At 39.9% G+C, this 20,754-nt stretch overlaps 1 protein-coding gene across 1 annotated transcript in view; it reads right to left on the minus strand.

Moving 5' to 3' along the window:
* The window catches only part of LOC132394042 (E3 ubiquitin-protein ligase MARCHF3-like), a 90,150-nt gene extending 70,425 nt beyond the window's left edge, over positions 1–19,725 (minus strand). The window contains exon 1 of the mRNA XM_059969693.1: positions 19,524–19,725. The gene's annotated coding sequence lies outside the window, so the exon portion shown is untranslated. The remainder of the gene's footprint in view (positions 1–19,523) is intronic.
* Positions 19,726–20,754: the final 1,029 nt, after the last annotated feature.

Raw genomic sequence — 20,754 nt, forward strand, 5'->3', positions numbered from 1 at the left:
TCTACTTTACATGAAAGTATGCATTAGAATGAGTAATAAATGCTATTTTAAAAATGTTGATATTGCCTTTTTTTGAAAATAGATTAGTTTAATCTGGTGGCAGTGAAGTAAACTACAGCAAATCATAAATCCATTTCCCACTCATGCTTCCTGTTAATATTCTGCATGCTGAGCATTAATTGATCCCTTGTGAAATAAGTAGATCATTTAGTGGGCCTCTGTGAAAGGAAAGAGTATTGTAGTGTTGTGAAGCTAGAGTTTCCATTAGCTTATAAGTTCATTCAACAACTTAACCCCCCTGATAAATAGGAGGCCCTGGACAATTCTGGAAAAGCAGCTGGAGAAGCTCTTCACTATTAACATACTTCCTTCTATTCATCACAAAAATATGTTTATTAAACTAAGCCACAAGCAGATAACAATAAATTATAAGGCATGTACAGGCAATTAATTTAAGAATTAATGTGCAAAAATTTAAACATGTTCATACTCTTTTAGTCCTGGGACCAGCTCAACTCATTTTTTTTTTGCTTAAAAACTTACAGAACAACTTTTCATTTGTTATTAGATATCTCTATCTATGCCTATATCCATATAGAGTCACAGATAACCCTCAGGTGAGAGGGTCCACTACTGACATAGTAAAACCTGCCTATATTGAAAAAAAAGAGGACAATATAGGCAAAATTGCAGGGGGAAAAGTGTAACATTTACTTTCAGCAGTAATTTTGCAAGATTCACTTTGTATATTGTTTTGGAGTGAGATGACACAGCTATGTTACATAAACATTCTGTACTTTTAAAAAAACTATTTTTGCCATTAGATCATGTTTCTGGAATTGTTTTACTTGGTAAGACAGTTTTCTCCTAAGTTCTTCTACATATTGTAGTTCACTTGTCTGATCAGAGAGAATGGCGACTGGGGTCCAAATCAGAATCAGGATAATATTGCTGGCATGCGTCATGAAATTTACTGTTTTACAGCTGCAGTGCAATACATAAAAATGAAAAACTAAATTTCAGTAAGTATATGTAGTTATATAGAAATACAGCACAGAAACAGGCCCTTCACTCATCTGGTCCATGCCCAAATCACTTAAACTGCCTACTCCCATCGACCTGCACCGGGACCATAGCACCCCCATATCCCTGCAATCCATGTACCTATCCAAACTTCTCTTAAAAGTTGAAATCAAGCTCACGTGCACTCCTAATCTTGGTGTCATCTGCAAATTACCATCACCATCCACATTACCATCCAGAGGACTGATATAGATGACAAACAACAAAGGACCCAGCACTGATCCCTGTAGCACTCCACTAGTCACAGGCCTCCAATCAGAGAGGCAACCCACTCTCTGGATTATCCCGCAAGGCCAATGTCTAATCCAATTTACTACCTCATCCTGAACGTTGAGCAACTGAACCTTCTTCACTATCCTCCATTCCTGTGGTACCTCTCCTGTCACTAAGAATGGTTTAAATATCTCTGCTAGGACCCCAGCAACCTGTAGGGTTAGAGGGAACTCCGTGTCAGGCCCTGGGGATTTATCCACCCTGATTTGCTTCAGGGTTGCAAACACCTCTTCTGTAACCTGTATCAGGTTCATGAAGTTGATGCCACTTTGCCTCAGTTCTATAGACTCTGTATCCATCTCCTGAGAAGGTACTGATGCAAAGAATGCACTTTGAATTCACCCATCTGTTTTGGCCCCATAAATTGATTACCATTCTGGTCTTTTAGAGGAGCGATGTTGTCCCTTACAATCATTTTGCTCTTTGAATTCCCTCTGAATTCTCCTTCACCTTGTCTGCTAGGGCAACTTTATCCATTTTTTAAGCCTTCCTGATTTCTTGCATTTCTTAATGGAGCAATCCACAAGCACCTCATTTGTTCCTACTTGCCTATACCAGCTACGCACCTCCTTTTTCCTCTTAATCAGGGCCTCATTATCTCTTGAAGACCAAGGTTCTCTACACTTGTTATCTTTACCTTTTATTCTTACAGGAACGTACAAGCTTTGTATTCTCAAAGTTTCATTATGGAAAGCCTCCCACTTTCCAAGCACACCTTTGCCAGAAAACAGACTGTCCTAATCCACACTCACCGGGTCATTTCTGATACCATCAAAATTGGCCTTTCTCCAATTTAGAATCTCAACCCGCAGACCAGACCTATCTTTTTGCATATTTACTTTGAAATTAATGGCATTATGGTCACTGGATGCAAAGTGTTCCATACACAAACTTCTGTCACCTGGCTTGCTTCATTCCCTAATATCCGTTATGATATTGCATGCTCTCTCATTTGGACTTCTACGTACTGATGAAGGAAACTTTCCTGAATACACATGACAAACTCTATCCCATTTGGTCCTTTTACAGTATGGGATAACCCAACAATGTGGAAAGTTAAAATCACCTACTATAGCAACCCTATGTTTCTTGCAACAGTCTGCAATCTCTTTACAAATTTGTTCCTCTAAATCCCTAGGAATGTTGGGTGGTCTGTAATATAACCCCATTAATGTAAAAAATGGAATTTAAATAAGTAGTGCAAAAAGAAGCAAAAAAAAAAGTGAGATAGTGTTCATGTATTCATTGTCCAGTCAGAAATCTGCTGGAGGGATAGAAGCAGTTGCTGAAATATTGTGCAAGTATCTTCAGAATCCTCTACCTCTTCCCAGATGGTAGCAATAAGAAGGTAGCATCTACGGGGTGATGGGGCCTCAATGATGGATGCAGCCTTTTTGAGAAATTACCTTTTGAAGGTGTTCTCAATGCTTGGGAGGCCAATGCCCAAGATGAAGCTGGCTGAATTTGCAACTTCCTGCAGCTTTTTCCAATCCTGTGTGATGGCCCCACTCTATCAGACAGTGATGCAACTAGTTAGAATGCTCCCCATGGTACATCTGTAGAAATCTGCGTGCCTTTGGTAACATATCAAGTCTCTTCAAACACCAAATGAAACATATGCACTACTGTGCCTTCTTTGTAATTGCATCAATATATTTGGCTCAGGATAGACCTTCAGAGATGTTGACACCCAGGAGCTTAAAACTGCTCACCCTTTCCACTTGATCCCAGGATGAGGACTGGCATGTGTTCTCTTGACGTCCACTTTCTGAAATCTGCCATCAATTCCTTGGTCTTACCGACATCGTGTGCAAGGTTGTTATTGCAACACCACTCAACTAGCCGATCTATCTCGCTCCTGTATGTCCTCGCCCATGAAATTTTGCCAACAATAGTTGTGTCACCAGCAAATTAATAGATGGCATTTCAGCTGTCCTTAGCCACACAGTTGTGGGTGGAGAGAATACAACAGTGGGCTAAGCACACATTCTTAAGGTGAGCCAGTGTTTGTTGGTGAGGAGATGTTATTTCCAATCTTTGGTCTCCTGATGAGGAAGTCAAGGATCCACTTGTAGAGGCCTGAGTTTTGAGTCTTGATTAAAACTGAGAGTACGATTGGGTTGAACACTGAGCTGTAGTCAATAAACAGCAACCTGACATAGATATTACTTTTGTCTGGGTGAACCAAGGCCAAGTGGAGTGCCAGTGAAGTGAAATCCACTCTAGATCTATTGTGCAGGTAGGCAAATTAAAGTGGGTCCAAATCCTTGCCTAGGCAGGAATTGATTTTAGCCGTGACCAAACTCTCAAAGCATTTCATCATAGTATATCGGAGTGCCAACTATCGGAGATAGTTGTTGAGACAGCTCACCCTGTTCTTGAACACTGATATGATTGTCACACTTTAGAAGCAGGTGGGAGCCTCCATCTGCTGCACTGAGAGATTAAAGATGCATCCGTTGCAGATGCATGCAAGTTTAAGCTTGGACAACCAATAGGTATAACAGTAGACATTGGCAATTAGAGTGCGAGCAAGCTGAAGTAGATTGAAAGATCTGACCCAGTGCAGCAGAGGCCAGTTATTGTGAAATCTGAAATTTTAAATATCCTGTATTTCACTTTGGGTGATAGGAATCATTATAATATAGAACACATAAGGAGGAAGTTTGGCCAAGGAGCTATGTGCCTGTGCTGTCTTTACGACAGTTATTTAGTTTATAATACTTTCGCTTAATAATTCATTCAATAGTATTTTCTAGTTAGAATTAGAAGTGTTTAAAGTATATTCATTGCATGTAAAATATATCGGCATGTGATGACGTCACATCTGGTTTCGCCGCGTCTTGTGGGAAAATACCAGTTTGAAATTAGTGCGAGGGTGGGGGCTTTCCACGAGGCTCACCTGAGCAGAAGTTGTTTTGCAGGCATGAGAAATCACAGTGAGAGCAACGCTGTAAGTTAATAGATAATCGATATGTTGAACTAAGATGTTAATGCCGATCCTGTTAGAAGTAACGACGGTCGATAATGTTTATGCTTTCGTTAGTTAAAGAGTCGCGGATAGTTTGCATGGAAGTGTATTTAAAGTAGTCAATGGAGCAGGTAAACTCTCCCTGTATACTGCACCTTAGTGTAATGCAGTTATAGTCACCTTTGCAAGTATTTACACTTGAAATGTGATATTAAGGAAGGAACAAATACTGTATCAATCTTGTATTGTTTTATCAACAGTTTTCACCATATGTTAATGTGAAGAGTGAACAGTAAATGGTTAATCTTACTGCGATCTGGTTCTTATTAACTGTGGTTTATCTCGACGTTTAATTCGGCGTTTCGTTACACGCGAAGGAGAACGTTACAGTGCCATTGGTGATTCAACTGTAGCTATTTACACTGGCTGGCACAAAGTGAGGTTTTTACACTGATAGTTATGTCAATATAAGCATAAATATTTATTTGAAGGAAGCTCATACAACCAATCCTGTTGATAATGACTCCTTACTGAAGGTAATCTCATTTTTTTTTTAAAAACAAGGGCATTATGCAACCATCTTATTTTGGCTCAGTTCACTGCTTTGTGTACAGTCAATAAAATGCAGATTCATACAATATTTCAGAGTGTGTACCCAAGACATAGTTTAAGTTTGGCACTTTCATCCAGTGTTATGAATATCCTATTGTTAAATTATTGTGTTTTAGATAATTAAATCTGATGGGACTACTCAACAAAAAACTGAGAACTCTTGCTAACATTTACACTTGTCAGAGCAATATTTGAGTTTTGCACACATATATTTAGCAAATGACTTTGGGCACCAGTCTTTGGATCGGAGTACAAACTGTGGATTTAATTTGGAGTGCAGCTCTGAACAATGGATTCCTAAAAGCCACGAATCCCACACCAGACAATGCTGATTAAAATTCATTTAGACGTCAGTGATGTTGGTGCAAATTGGGAGGTGTGAAGTTTGTGTGTAGTTTCGAAGAAAGCATTGTAGATGCATTGTAAATACGGTACTGTCCTTTGGTGTTTAGCACAAACTACCAAACCTCACTTTGGGCCAGCCAGACTTTTCGAATGAAAGCATCTCCACATGATGCCTGCTGTATCTTGTTTTGTCAAATAAAGAAACTCCTTCATATCTACCAGTACTTTCCTCCAGTGACTTCATTCACGCAAAAACGCATTCGACAAACACCAGCTAAAAGATTGACATCTCATGTCTTCAAATTAACTGCTATATTTGACAAGGTTTATCCACTTAAATACTTTTCATTGTGATTTAGAATCTTATTTTTATGCATAAAATAGTTTTCCAGAAAACTTCTGACAATTCGAGTCAATGAAATACAGAGCTCACTTCTACTTGGTAAATGTAGTTCCAAAGATAAAAAGGAAAACTTAATGCATTGGATTCTACTCGAATTGGCCTGCTCCTCACAAAGCGCACTCCTACTGTTACCGCAGTAACAGTTATTCTTTTGCAGCCTCAGAGGTCCAGCTGAGCACCAGGCCTCACTGTGTGGCTGTACCACGAGCAGATTCTGAGGCTCCACCTTTTGGACAGTCCTGAATGATCAGACATTTTAGAACTGCGACTGACTTTAAAACTTTAGGCATTAAAATGATCTCAAAACATATACATGAAATGGATTGATATAGAAAATAATTTTAAAATATTAAGGTTAAAGTTCATTTACATTTTCAGTCAAGATTGGCCATCCTTTTCTGATGAATGGTCTTGAACAATGTGACCCTGCATGGTTGGCATTAAGTTGAAGTTCAGGTAGAATGTATATCAGGCCCTTCAGCTCACACAGTGTCAATGCACAATCAAGCACCAGGCTGGGATTTAGCTCCTAGTATCTGGTTTTCCATGCTGCAAAAGGGAAATGAACTAACCCACATACTGCAGCTGCTGAAATGCTGCCTGGCGAACAGCAAGAATTGTAAAGTGAATTAAATTTTGCACCTATGCCTAAAGCAGACGTTAGATTATTAGTATAATTTATCCTTACTTATAAAAACATTGTTCTTTGTCTTTGAGGCCATTCTGCTATCTTACACAATCTTGCCATTACATTTTTAACTCTTGCTCCTGGCATGGTTAGCATTCTGTATTTTCTTTTTGCAATATCTTAAACCTCAGTTTTAATCTATCTGCAATCTATTAAATCATAGTCATTTTTGTAGTCCCTGTGGTCTATAATTCACTTGTATACCCTTCTCCATACTCTCTCACTTCTGAGCTACTGTGCCTTCCTTGTAAAAGTATTCAGCCCTTAGCCCTTTGTTTACACATATGACTATTACAACCAGGGATTCTGATGGATTTAACTGAGAATTTTTATTTGTGAATTGCATGTTCCTCCCCAGCCTCCACAGCAAAGCCCAACAGAGGAAATTATAAAGCACGACACACTAAAAATTCAAAAACTGCAATGTCAGCAGTTCAGAAGTATTAAACCACACTCCCCACCACCAGCTTTTGCAGCTATCACAGCCAGTAGTCTTTGAGAAAATTTCTAATGGCTTTGTACAACATGATGGAGTAACATTTGCCTATTCCTTCTTGCAAACTTGTTCAGGTTGATTGGGGAGCAGTGGTGGACTGCAGTCTTGAGGACTTGCCAGAGATGTTCGACCAGGTTAAGGTCAGGACTCTGACTGGGCCACTCAATGACATCAGTTTTCTTCATGTTTAAAGCCACTCCATGGTTACTCTGGCAGGGTACTTTAGATTGCTGTCCTGTTGAAAGACAAACTTCCTCCCCAGTTTAAGTTTCCTAGCAGAGGTCAGCAGGTTTTTATCCAGGATCTCACTGAATTTAGCAGCATTCATTTTCCTCTCAATCCTGACCAGATTTCCAGTTCCTACTGCTGAAAAGCACTTCCACATCATGACGCTAAGTCCAGCACACATTATGGTAGTGATGGTGCTCACTGGCCGATGCGAAGTATTAGATGTATGCCACATGTACCACTTAGTTTTCAGGCTAACAAGTTCCACTTTGGTCTCATCTGACCTCAAGACCTTCTTCCACATCTTTACAGTGTCTCCAAGTGACACTTTTTGCAAAGTATTTATGGGCAAGAATACGCTTTTGTTTAGACAGGGCTTCCTCCTTGCCACTCTTCCATAAATATCCTTTTTGTGCAAGGCCTTAAAGATTGTGGAGCCATGAACTTCATCTCCAGTTACAGCCGCCGACTTCTACAGCTTACTCAGAGTGACTGTTGGCAACACAGCAGCCTCTCTTACAAGCGCCATTCTTCTCCAGTGACATGGGTGGGAGAGGCAGATACACCAGAGACTTTTAAGGAAAGTCCAGATAGGCACATGAATGTAAGGACAATGAAAATTTATGGATACTGTGTAGGCAGAGGGGATTAGTTTAGTTAGCAACTTGACTACTAATTTAATTGGTTCAGAACAGATTTAAGATTTTATAGATTATTTCCTGAAAGGCAACCAAACTTCAAGAAACACTTAACAGCCATCTCTTCCATATACGGTAGTGGACTCACTATTAATTCTAATGGCTAAATCATGTCATGAACTAAGCCATTCATTCAACATGAGACTTCTTGACCATACTATAGACAGTGAATATTCATGATAGAGTAATCTATCACATTTTCTGGTGCAGCTCTATATCCCTGATGGATTTCCATTCTTCAGTTCTTATAGAGTCTGTTTTTTTGTGTTCAATTTTTCTGTATTTTTGCAGAAAGAAATAAAATTTCTTAGTTAAACAGGAAGTTAAACAGGAATATGAAGTAGAGCCAATTAAAATGGGTGACTTTAAACAATAAATGTTCTTTAAGATCCATTGCAGAATTGATTTATGATCATGAAGCTGTTTTCTTCAGCTGTTAGAAAGAAAGACTACATAAAATGCCATTGAGTCAAAGACTTATAAGATGTGAAGCTATCAGAGACAGTTACATAGCTGGAATACTTCTTGAGTAATGTGAGCAAATCACAACTCGTCAGTGCAGATATGGTATGTGTTTTCTCAACAGTTCAGAGTGTAATGAAAGCTGCTTTAGTAGTTTAAAGACAGCTGCTTTTGGAATAATAAAACATATTTTAAATTTGTTCTACAGGATGTGTTGCATTAATCACAAAGTCAACTCCATCTGTTTTAGTTGTAATTTTTCTTAGATTTGTACACTATAGAAATGATTGCCAACTGTTTCAAATTGTACTCACTAATTGTGAGATTGAGGAAACTCATATGCCTGTATTATTTCCTTTTAATAGGACTAGTTCTGGTAAAATACAATTTATACATCTTGTTTCACAATTGGAAACAATTAACATTTGCAAATTACAGTTTTTTTCCATGGAATGGTCAACATGACTAGTTCCTTTTTTTTCATGCATTTCCAAGTTTCTTGTCCTCAGAATTTCAAGCCAGATAACATGTTGGCAGGAGAAAGAATACAATAGAGCTATGTTGGATGAAATGTGTACAGTTGTTATTGCTGTGTCTGCAAAATTAGTTTCGAGCTGCAGTATAAAGAGGGCTATTTTTGTATTATAGAGCACAAGTGAAAAGATCCCAGTGGTAGCTAGCTGTTCCCTTGTCATAGCATCTCATAAAACTGTTGCCATCTGTCATGACTAATGCTATGGCTTAATCAGTGTGTCAAATACAGTTTGCCACTTGCAATACAGAAACTTTTGTTGTTTAAAAAAAAATCAGTTCTTCCATTCATGAATTGCTTTGCTGGCAGCCTTGTAGGAGGATTTTTTTTAAAGAAGAAATGCGTCAGGATAAACTGCTAGTATAGTGGCTGTATTGAGCCAATGATCCAGAGTTCTGGACTTACTGTCCAGAGACATGGTTAAGTGTGGAATTTAAACTCAGTAAACATCTGAAGTTTACAACAGAAATTTGGTCATTAATAATGTTGATCACAAAGCCAACAGCATTTATTAATATCCTTTAGAAAGCAGGAAATCTGCTATCTTTAGACAGCCATGCTAGCATGACTCTCCCGTCTCATTCAGGTGGTTGATTATTAGGTGCCCTGGATAGACCCAACAAGTTCAATTCTACCATAACAACTACACCCAGTGGCCACTTTATTAGCTATTAAAGTGACCACTGAGTGACTGTTTGTTGTCTGCTGCTGTTGTAGCCCATCCATTTCAAGGTTTGACGTACTGCATGTTCTGTACACTGCTATTGCAACGCGTAGTTATTTGATTTACTTTTGTCTTCCTGTCACAATGTGGCCATTCTCCTCTAAGCTCTTTCACTAACAGGGCATTTCCACCCACAGAACTGCCACTCACTGGATTTTCTTTCTTTTTGGTTTTTGCACCATTCTCTGTAAACACTAGAGACCGTTGTGTGTGAAAATCCCTTCTCTGAGATACTTAATTCACCCCAGCTCCACTCATTCTATCGTCAAAATCGCTTAGATCACATTTCTCCCCCATTTTGACATTTGGTCTTAACAACAACTGAACCACTTGACCATGCCTGCATGCTTTCATGCATTTAGTGGCTGCACCATGACTGGTTAATTAGATATTTGCATTAACAAGGTGTACCTAATTGATTGGCCACTGAGTGCATGTTGAAATAATGAAAGTATTAAGCAATATAGACCTCCTGGCATCAAACTGGTCACTGAACTGAAACATCGAATTATACTTTGGTTGACTCATCCTCCTCAAGAGCATCCAGGAACTAATGTCTACATTAAGAGAATGAAGATTTCTCCAGCAAAATCATGATACAGTAATTCTTACAGAACCATCCCCTAACGATTCCCTAGTGCCTGGCTCATTCACCTCTCATTGTACACACCCACTGGGACAGTTGTTGCGGTGACATAAAGCCAGAAGGATACAGCTGGGGAATCTTAAACATTGATTCCAAATCCTATGAAGTCTCATTAAATCATGTCAGGCCTGGGCAGGGAAACATCCTCTTACCATCTGTACAATCCCTCAGCTGATGAATTGGTGTTTTCCTCCTCATATTAATGCATGAAAGAAGATGTACTAAATGCAGCAAGGGCACAGAATGCACACTGGTCTTTAATATGGTGGCAAGGCCACTGATTGAGGTTCTTGAGTCTGTGTGAAGCAATGGGAGGAATAAAACCACTTGATGTTCTCACTAGTTCACCTCCGGCAGAACCATTTGTCCCTAATAGTTATACAGTCATTGCATAGACCATCTTCAAACCAAGACTACCCTTACCTTGTACTGTGCTGATCTAAAATTGTGCTAACTGGATAGACTCTGAACAGATCTGGCAACCCAAACCTGGGCATCTGTAATGTACAGGAGGCCAGCCACAAAAATATAGACTGTCACTGTTTGATTCTGGAACCTCCTGGCCCATACTCAGCCATTATGTTCAAGTCAGTTGCTCATCCCTTATAAAATGCTAAGTGAGGAAGGGTATGCTAGTTGGAGCACCAAGCATATCCAAGAACCAAGTAACAGCAAGGTAAAACTAAAATAGAACAAGCTATACACAGGGTTAAGTGATCTCAAAACCAATGTAACAGATCATAGTGTATCTAGCATTAAGTCCTTCCAAGTTGAAATGTGAAAGTGTCACACCAGTCAATGCAGATCAGTAGTAACACTGTCTTTTCGCTGACAGTCAAGAATGCGTGCTCAGCCCACTGCACTACTCTTTCTACACACATGACAATGTGGCTAGGCACCTTACCACCAAACCAGCAGGCAAAGGGGATGCTGTTGTAGTGTGGTGGAGTGACTTCTACCTTGCTGAGGCCAGGCTACAACTCCTAAGATACCTTCTGCTTACCCCTTGAAAAGCGAGGGGAAAGACAGGAACTGCAAGGGTAAAATGATGGGAATTGTATACAGGTCCCCAAACAATAGTAAGGATGTGGCCTACAAATGACAAAGGGAGATAGGAAATGCATGCCAAACGGGCAATGTTACAATAGTCATGGGGGGGGGGGGGTTCAATATTCAGGTAGATAGGGAAGATCAGGATGGTGCTGGATTCCAGGAGGAGAAGTTTCTTGTGTGCCTACGAGATATCTTTTGGAGCAGCTTGCGGCTGAGCCCACTAGAGTATCAGCTATTCTTGACTAGGTGTTATGTAGTGAACCAGAATTGATTTAGAAAGCTAACGGTAAAAGAACCCTGAGTGGCGAGTGATCACAATATGATAGAATTCACCCTGAAATTTGAGAAGCTAAAGTCAGATGTATCAGTATTACAATGGAATAAAGGGAATTACAGAGGCATCAGAGAGGAGAAAGCCAGAATTGATAAGGGTGAAAAAACCCACTGGCAGCGATGAGCAGCGATGGCTGGAATTTCTGGAAGCAATTCAGAAGTCACAGTATATATCCCAAAGAGAAAAAAGTATTCTAAAAGCAATATGACACAACTGTTAGTAATAAGAGAAGTCAAAACCAACACAAACACCAAAAATGAGGGCATATAACAGAGCAAAGATTTGTGGGAAGTTAGAGGACTGGCAAGATTTAAAGACCAACAGAAGGCAACTTGAAAAGTCATTACAGTAAAGATGGAACACAAAAGCTAGCCAGTAATATAAAAGAGGATACCAAAAGTTACTTCAAATTTGCAAGTGTAAAAGAGAAGCACAAATAAATGTAGGACTGCTGGAAAACAATGCTGTGGAGGTAATAATGGCGGGGGGGCGGGGTGGTGGGGACAAGGAAATGGCAGACAAACTGAATAACTATTTTGAATTAGTCTTCACTGCATCAGTCATCAGTCTTCAGTCTTCATTGAGCAGTATGGTGAAGTCTGTGAAGTTACCATTATTGGAGAGATGATTCTTGGGAAACTGAAAGGCCTGAAGATATATATCTGGACTAGATTATGTACACCTCAGAATTCTGAAAGAGATGGCTAAAAAAATTGTGGAGGCATTTATAATGATCTTTCAAGAATCACTAAATTCTGGAATGGTTCTAGAAGACTGGAAAATTGCAAATGTAACTCCACTCTTCAGGAAGGGAGAGAGGCAGAAGAAAGGAAACTATAGGCTTGTCAGTCTGACTTCAGTGGTGGGAAGATGTTGGAGTTGATTATTAAGGATGAGCTACATTATCACATTCAGCGGGGTTTCCTCAAGGGAAAATATTGCCTGACGGAATTCTTTGAAGTAGTAACAAGCAGAGTAGGCAAAGGAGAATTGGTTCTTGTTGTGTACTTGGATTGTCAGAAAGCCTTTGACAAGGTGCCACAAATGACGCTGCTTAACAAGCTATGTGCTTATAGTATTACAGGAAAGATTCTAGCATGGAGAACGCAGTGGCTGATTGGCAGGAGGCAAAGAATGGGAATAAAGGGAGACTTTTCTGGTTGGCTGTTGGTGACTAGTGGTGTTCCATGGGGTCTGTGTTGGGACCGTTCTTTTTCTGTTATAGTTCAATGACTTGTTTGATGTAATTGATGAATTTGTTACAAAGTTTGCAGACAATGTGAAGATAGGTGGAGGGGCAGATAGCTTTGAGCAAGTAGAGGCCACAAAAGGACTTAGACAGATTAAGAGAATGGGTAAAGAATTGGCAGATGGAATGCAGTGGCTGGAAGAGTATGGTCATGCACTTCCCTAGAAGAAATGAAAGGGTTGACTATTTTCTAAATGGAGAGAAAATACAAAAAAAACTGAGGCACAAAAGGGTTTTGGGCATCCTTGTGCTGGATTTCCTGAAGGTTAATTTGCAGGCTGAGTCTGTGGTGAGGAAGGCAAATGCAATGTTAACATTTATTTCAAATGAACTAGAATATAAAAGTAAGGGTGTAATGTTGAGACTTTATGAAGCACCATTGAGGCTTCACTTGGGAGTACTGAGCAGTTTTGGGCCTCTTATCTTAGAAAGGATGTGCTAAAACTGGAGAGAGTTCAAAGGAGGTTCATGAAAATGATTCCAGAATTGAATGGCTTGTCATATGAAGAACGTTTGATGGCTCCAAGCTCGTATTTACTAGAATTCAGAAAAATGAGGAATGACCTCATTGAAACCCAATGAATGGTGAATTGCCTTGATACAGAGGCATGCTAGAGGATGTGGAGAGGATGTTTCCTATGATGGAAAGTCAAAACCTAGAGGACACAGCATCAGAATAGAGAGGCTTCATTTTAGAATGGAGATGAGGAGGAATTTCTATACCCAGATAGTGGTGATTCTGTGGAATTCTTTGTTACAGTCAGCTTTGGAGGCCAAGACATTATATATATAGATTCTTGATTGGTCAGAGCATGAAGGGATACAGGGAGAAGACAGGAGGTTGGAGCTGAGAGGAAAATTGGATCAGCCATGATGAAATAGCAGAGCAGACTCGATGGGCCAAATGGCCTAATTCTGCTCCAATATCATATGGTCTCAAAAGGAAACCTTTTAAGAACATCAGAAAATTGTCTCCAACACAACACTAACCTTATCAACTCTGGAGAACTCCCATCAACTGTCACCAAACTCATTGTCTTTGCCTGTTCCTGCCCCACTAAACTTGAGTCCGCATACCTCAACTCCATTCTATCCCCCTTGGTTCAGTCCCTTCCCAACTATATCCATGGCACTTCAGGTGCTCTCGATCTCCTCAACAACTTTCAATTCCCTGGACCTGATCGTCTTATCTTCACCATGGATGGTTAGTGCCTATAATCTGTTCACCTCTACCACCACCTCTTCTCCGTCTGGCTGAACTGTTTTTCACCCTCAACGATATCTCTTTTGGCTTCTCCCACTTTCTCCAAACTCAAGGGATAGCAATGAGCACCAGCATGGGAATCAGCTATGCCTGCCTTTTTATGGGCTACGTAGAACAGTCCTTGTTCCAATCCTTCCCTTGTAATGCTCCCCAACTCTTCCTGGACATCATTGATATCTGCATTTGCAGCTTCATGCACTCAAGCTGAGTTTGTCAATTTAATCAACTTTGACTTCTACTTCCACCCTGACTTTAAATTCACTTGGTCCATTTCTGACACCTCTCTTCCCTTTGTCAAACTCTCTGTCACCATTTCTGGACATAAATTGTCTACCTACATATTTTATAAACCAACTGATTCCCATGGCTATCTTGACTATATCTCTTCCCACCTCATCTCCTGTAAAAATGCTATTCTCTTTTCTCAGTTCCTTTGTCTCTGCTGCATCTGTTCCCAGGATGAGGGCTTTCTTTCCAGGATATTGGCAATGTACTGCTCCTTTAAAGAACGGGTTTCCCTTCTTCCACTGTTGATATTGCCCTCAACTGCATCTCCTCCATTTCCTGGACATTTCTTCTCACCCTGTCTTCCTGTCATCTAAACAGGAATAGACTTCCACTTGTCCACACCTACCATCCCACAAGCCTCTGCATCCATCAAATTATTCTCCACAACTTCTGCCATCATCAATGGGATTGTACCATCGAACACATCTTTACCATCCACTATTCCTGGCTTTCTGCAAGGATCATTCCCTCCATGCTTCCCTCGTCCATTCATCCCTCCCCATTAATCTCCCATCTGGCACTAACCTCTGCAAGCAATAGACATTCTACACCTGCCCATTCATCTCCTCCCATTCAGGGCCCAAAACAGTCCATTTAAGGGAGGCAATACTTCACCTGCAAATCTCTCTGTGTCATTTTTTGTATCCAGTGTTCTCGACGCGGCCTCTTCTAAATTGGTGAGACCTGACACATGTTGGTGGGCTACTTCATTGAGCATCTCTGCTCCATCTGCCTAAACTGGAATTCCCAGTGGCCAACCATTTTAATTCCTATCCCATTCCAACATGTTAACTCATGGCCTCCCTTATGCCACAATGAGGCTGCTCTCAGGGTGGAGGAGCAACACCTCATACTCTATCTAGGTAGCCTTCAACCTGATGGCATCAATACCAATTTCACCTTCCAGTAATTTTTTGGTTCTCTCCCATTTCCCTACTATTCTATTACCCTCTCTGGCCTCTTATCTCTTCTCCTCACCTGCACATCAACTCCCCCTGTGCCCCTCCTCCTTTCCTTTCTCCTATGGTCCACTCTCCTCTCCTATCAGATTCCTTCTTTTCCAGCCCATTACCTCTCCCTCCCACTAGGTTTCACCTATCACCTTCTAGCAAGTCCTCCACCCCCATCCTCCACCTTCTTACTCTCACATCTTTCTCCTTCCTTTCCAGTCCTGAAGTGTCTCAGTCTGAAATGTCGACTGTTTAATCCTTTCCATAGATGCTGCCTGACCTGTTGAGTTCCTCCAAGATTTTGTGCGTGTTGGTTTGGATTTTCAGCATCTGCCGAATGCCTTGTGTTTATGTGTTACTTCATGTAGTTTTTGTTCTCCCTGTGCTTTCTTCAGCAAGAAAGAACAGAAATCAATGTCTTGCTATTTGAAGGGCCAGGTAAATAACATATAAAATGTGTCTCAAGAGGACTGAGAAATTGTAACGCTTTCCTCTCCAACGTGGTGCTGTGAAACTCAAATTCCAATGGATAATGCCAGAAACAGATTTTCCGCTGAATCATGGTAAATGTATTTGTTTTTTTAACAGTCTGAGGGAGGAACAAATTCACATTTTTGGTTCCATGTTAACTCATTTATGTCAATTGCTAATTTCAATAATTACTTTTACATGAAAGATATTACAGGACATATAGAGAAAATGTTTCTTCATTGTTGTAATGTTAAAAATTCTACCCAACGATTTCATCGTGCAACACAAATATTTTTTAAGTTTCCACCATATCACTTACAGATCTCGAGTGGCAGTGAATTATGGGAATGAAGAAGAACAATATACAACGGTGTATCTGCTTGAAGCCTAGGCCCTCAGTGGCAAAACTTTCAGAACAATGTGCTTTTTCTGTCAAGATATGCTAATTAATCCAAGCACGTTGAATCAGATGCAGATTATAGACATCTCATTTCTGGAACTGGTAGCTAAATATAATCACAAGTTCAACTGCTTCTTGCTTTGTATGTTAACACTAATTTATCATTTGGTCAAGGCAGAAAGACAAGTCATTTGAAAAATGATAAGGGCAAATTCCTACAACTTTGAGCCATATTCCATAAGTAGCATATAGTCCAAGTTCTTCCTTAAGTTATTTTATTAACTTATTTATTTATGGACATTCAGTGCAGAATAGGCCATTCTAGCTCTTTGAGCCATGCCACCCAGCAATCCCTAAATTTAATTCTGTCCTATTCATAGGACAATTTACAATGACCAAATGATCTATCTAACGCATCTTTGGACTATGGGACGAAACAGGAGCTCCCAGAGGAAACCCACGTGGTCACGGAGCGAATGTACAAACTCCTTGTAGACAGTGGCGGGAAGCGAACTTAGGTCGCCTGTACTGTAAAAATGTCGTGCTAACCACTATGCCACTGTGCAAATATGATCAATTAAAATTTGAGTGTTCATGACTCTTTTAAGTAATCTGTTTTAATTTTTCTATTAAGTATTTTTTTAAATCTGTTTGAGTGTTTCTTGATATTTTTAAAAACTGAGCACAGTCTGCAATATTTTCACTTGATAAACAATGAACACAACTTCCTTCATCTTAAGGTTAATGGCAAGTTTCACAACTGCAATTTTTAAAAAAAGCAATAAATGATACAATAAAGCATGTGATAAATAGCTCAAATTACTGGATTTTCAGTAACTGATACTAATCCTCACAGCAGCTTTTTCAGTATAATAGACGAGTTACTTTTGGATCACATCTGAAATGTGAAAATATTTTTAAATTAATTGAAGTTGTGGGGGCAGAACAAAAGTAGTATTTTCAACAGCAAAACCGAATGACATTCGTTACAGAAACATTGCTCAGGCAGTGTCCTAGAAGCAAACATTCTTAGCCATGTCATAAAAGCCTTTCCCTTCATCATAACATCTGAATAGGATTAGTTAAAGATGAGAGTGTTCAGCTCTGATTATCTGACATACTACAAACAATGAGTTCACGTTTACATCGTGCAAGCCATTCGCAACACTTAGGTATGCACTGATGTGAACAGCAGAGCTCAGCCAGCATATTATGAAAATGATCATCTTTTTTAAAAAAAAAACAGAAATTTACCTCCTCCCATAAGGCATAGGATCAGAATTCAGCCAATTTAGCCCATCCACTTTGCTCTGCCATTCGACCATGGCTGATTTATTTTCCCTCTCAACCACATTCTCCTGCCTTTTACCTGTAATCCTTACAAATCAAGAACCTACCAACATGCCGTTGATAGTCAACAGTATAGTCAAGAGAAACCCAATTTCCCTTGGGATCAATAAAGTATGTCCGTCTGTCTATCAACATCACTGAGACCCCAACATCAACCAGAAACTTGACTATGGTGGCAGAAGCATTTTTACTTTGGCTTGTCAAAACCTTGCCACATTCTACAACAGTCAGATCAGAAGCACATCAAGAAGCTGTCCATTTGTCTGCAAAGTGCAGAACCGCTACATAGAAGCTTTGCGTTACAGTAGCCAGGACAAAGACGGCCACTTGACAGGCATCCAATTCATTGTTCTGAACAATCACCCCCTCCACCACCCATTTGTAATGGTTTAAGTGGGTACCATATACAAAGTAAACTACATGCATATCTTCTTTCCGACATTATACAGAAATGTGTAACTGCTACCATCTCAAATGCCAAGGACAGCAGCCTGCTGAGAGAATGCCATCCTACAAATTCCTTTCCAAGTCCCACATTATTCAAATGTTGAATAACTATGATCCTTAGTTACTGTAAAGTCAAAATTTGTTCTCAGGTGTTATAATTATGGCTTAAATAAAGCATTAACAAACCATTATAGATGAGACTGAGCTTGTCTCAGACAGGTTCTCAACTCTTTTAGGCTGGAATGAGTATTGGGGGAAGAGGGGAGGGGGTTGAAACAGAGTTCAGGAGAAAATAGCATCAGGAAGGCTGCAATATCAACAGCCAAAATGATTAACAGCACAGAGGACTGCATATACTACCAAAGTACCTTAAGGTGGTCAGCATGATAGAAACAATTCCCACCTTTGAAACTGCTAAACGGGGAAAAAAAAATCCTGGCACGGATAAATTCTGCAAAATGTCAGTACTAAAATATTTATACTTTTCTGCCCACTGCTAATTCTCCATGTTAAATGTCAGTCTTCATAAAGCTTATTTCTCAACACTCCAAACGAGGTTCCCATTGAAGAGCAAAATACAGCAGACAAAATTCAGAAAGAAAATAATCAGAAGGTAAGGCAGCATTGATAGAGAGAGAGTAGAAAAAGAAACAGAATTAGTGTTGTGATGAAAAGTCATGGATTGGAAAGATTAACTCTACGCCTCTTCACAGATGCTCTCTGACGTGCTGAGACAGCGTTCTGGTTTTATTCATTTTTGTAAATTGAATATTCACGATAGTGTCATCCTGCAAATGTTTCTGAACTCTCGAGTTACTGACCAGTACAACCGAGGATTTTAAGAATATAATTTTTCGTTTCTATCAATTGCCAAAATGCAGCTTGCGTGCTATTAAACCTTCGAGATTATAAATTAATATATTTGTCAAGAAATGTTTGTAGAGTAACATAAACATGTAGGGTGCGTGCATTTAACCACTTAGATCTATTAAAGCATTTAAGAATGTTTGTAAAGAGACACAAAACAGCAATTTTGAAAATGCAGAGTGCGTGCATTTACCGACACCCCCACCGAGATTGTAAATTAAACATTTGTTAGAAATTGTTTGTAAAGTGATATTTAAAAATCCACCAAACTGTTGCCATCTACAGTAATTCCGCCCGAATTACTCGCGTTAACCCTAACGCAGCTGGATGGAGCACGGTTAGATGTAAACTGCACTAGAATGCGTGAGCAAAGAGACAACACACAAGATATGGGTTCTTTTCATTGTGCCCTTCTGAAGGACGGGGAGAATCCCTCTCCGTAAGCGCACAGTTCGTAAAGTTCACGGCCCGAAAGACACAGGAAGAAGCTCAAGATCACTGCCATCATTACCCCTTCACGGCGACACACGCCGAATTCTATTTTTGAACCATGACAACCAAGTTTCCATCCACTAGGATTTCCTAATCCCAACTTTCAGTGTTCCTGTCACACAGCCCTCAATAAATGCCGCAGCTGGACTCGGGTTAATCACTCAAAACCGCAAACGTCAGAAGAAAATGAAACTCACCGAGACACTCGCGCTTTTTTTTTACTTCGGCTGCACCAGCAGATTTCTCTATCCGTCGTTTCCAGTTGTAAGGCTGAGAGAGGAAATGCTCGCAATAACAAGCTTGTAACAAATAGCTTGCATTGGCGGAGTTCAGAAAGAAATAAAATCAACGGTTCCGCCCGCGAAACCAACGTGCCCAACGCCGCTCCCTGAACCAACCCTCCGGTAGCCTCCAACCCACGCCCCTCGGTGAGACTGACTGCCGGCCCAGCCAGTCGCGGTAGCGACGCCCGACTACACGCTCCTATTGAAGGCAACCTCGCACTGAAACACCTCGGACACAAAGCAGACCGCGCCTCCCAGTGTCAGTGTTCCAAAGAAGCGAGAAAAGGTAATGATTGCTTTGTGGACAATCATTACCAGCCCAGGGGTACCTTAATATTTCTGTCACATGAACATGCGTAGATATGATATGCCTTGCTGAAGATCTCCTGCTAAATGTATCAAATTTTGGCTGTCTTTAAACGCACGAGGAAAATGCACCTCCTATCTTCTTAACTATGTTTCATGTAAACGCTATTTCCTGCTTCTAGGCTTGCATTGTAATAAATAGACGACGATGATAGTATCTCAACAGCTTTCTGATTATTAGAATCAGAGGGTTTGAATTTAATCGAATTTATACGAGAGTTGTCTGTCATACATATTTTAAAAACGCACACACAAAATCCCGCCAGCAATTTTCGTGCGTTGCTTGGATTTCCAGCATCTGCAGATTATTTTTCGTGTTTGTGCTATTATATATTTTCAATGTTAATGCCATACTGCTACGTTTTAAATCCTTTGATTTTTCACTCTAGATTGACCGATCTTCAAATTTTCACTTCTTTGTAATTGTCTCCTATCTAAAATTACATCTTAAACAAAACTTGGCATTAAAAATAAAATGGTTAAAACCCTGTTCTCTCCACTTTAGTTGCGTCATTATGTTTTAAATCTGGAGTTACATTTCAATTCTGCAATCGAAACGTGCCGATTGTGCCAAGATGTCTCAGCTTGTAAAACATTTCTTTAATTCTGTTATTTTCTGCCCATGATCTTAGAGAGTTCAACATTTATGATGGAGAAAAACGTGTATTAAACACAAATTTAGAACTAACGTGGCGATATTAGCTGCGCGAGATCGATAAACAAGTTAGGGTGGATCTTAAAGCAGCAAAAAATGCGCAGCAGAATTTACTTCGTGTAT

The sequence above is a fragment of the Hypanus sabinus genome, chromosome 5 (assembly GCF_030144855.1).
Source record: "Hypanus sabinus isolate sHypSab1 chromosome 5, sHypSab1.hap1, whole genome shotgun sequence".
Classification (NCBI taxonomy): domain Eukaryota; kingdom Metazoa; phylum Chordata; class Chondrichthyes; order Myliobatiformes; family Dasyatidae; genus Hypanus; species Hypanus sabinus.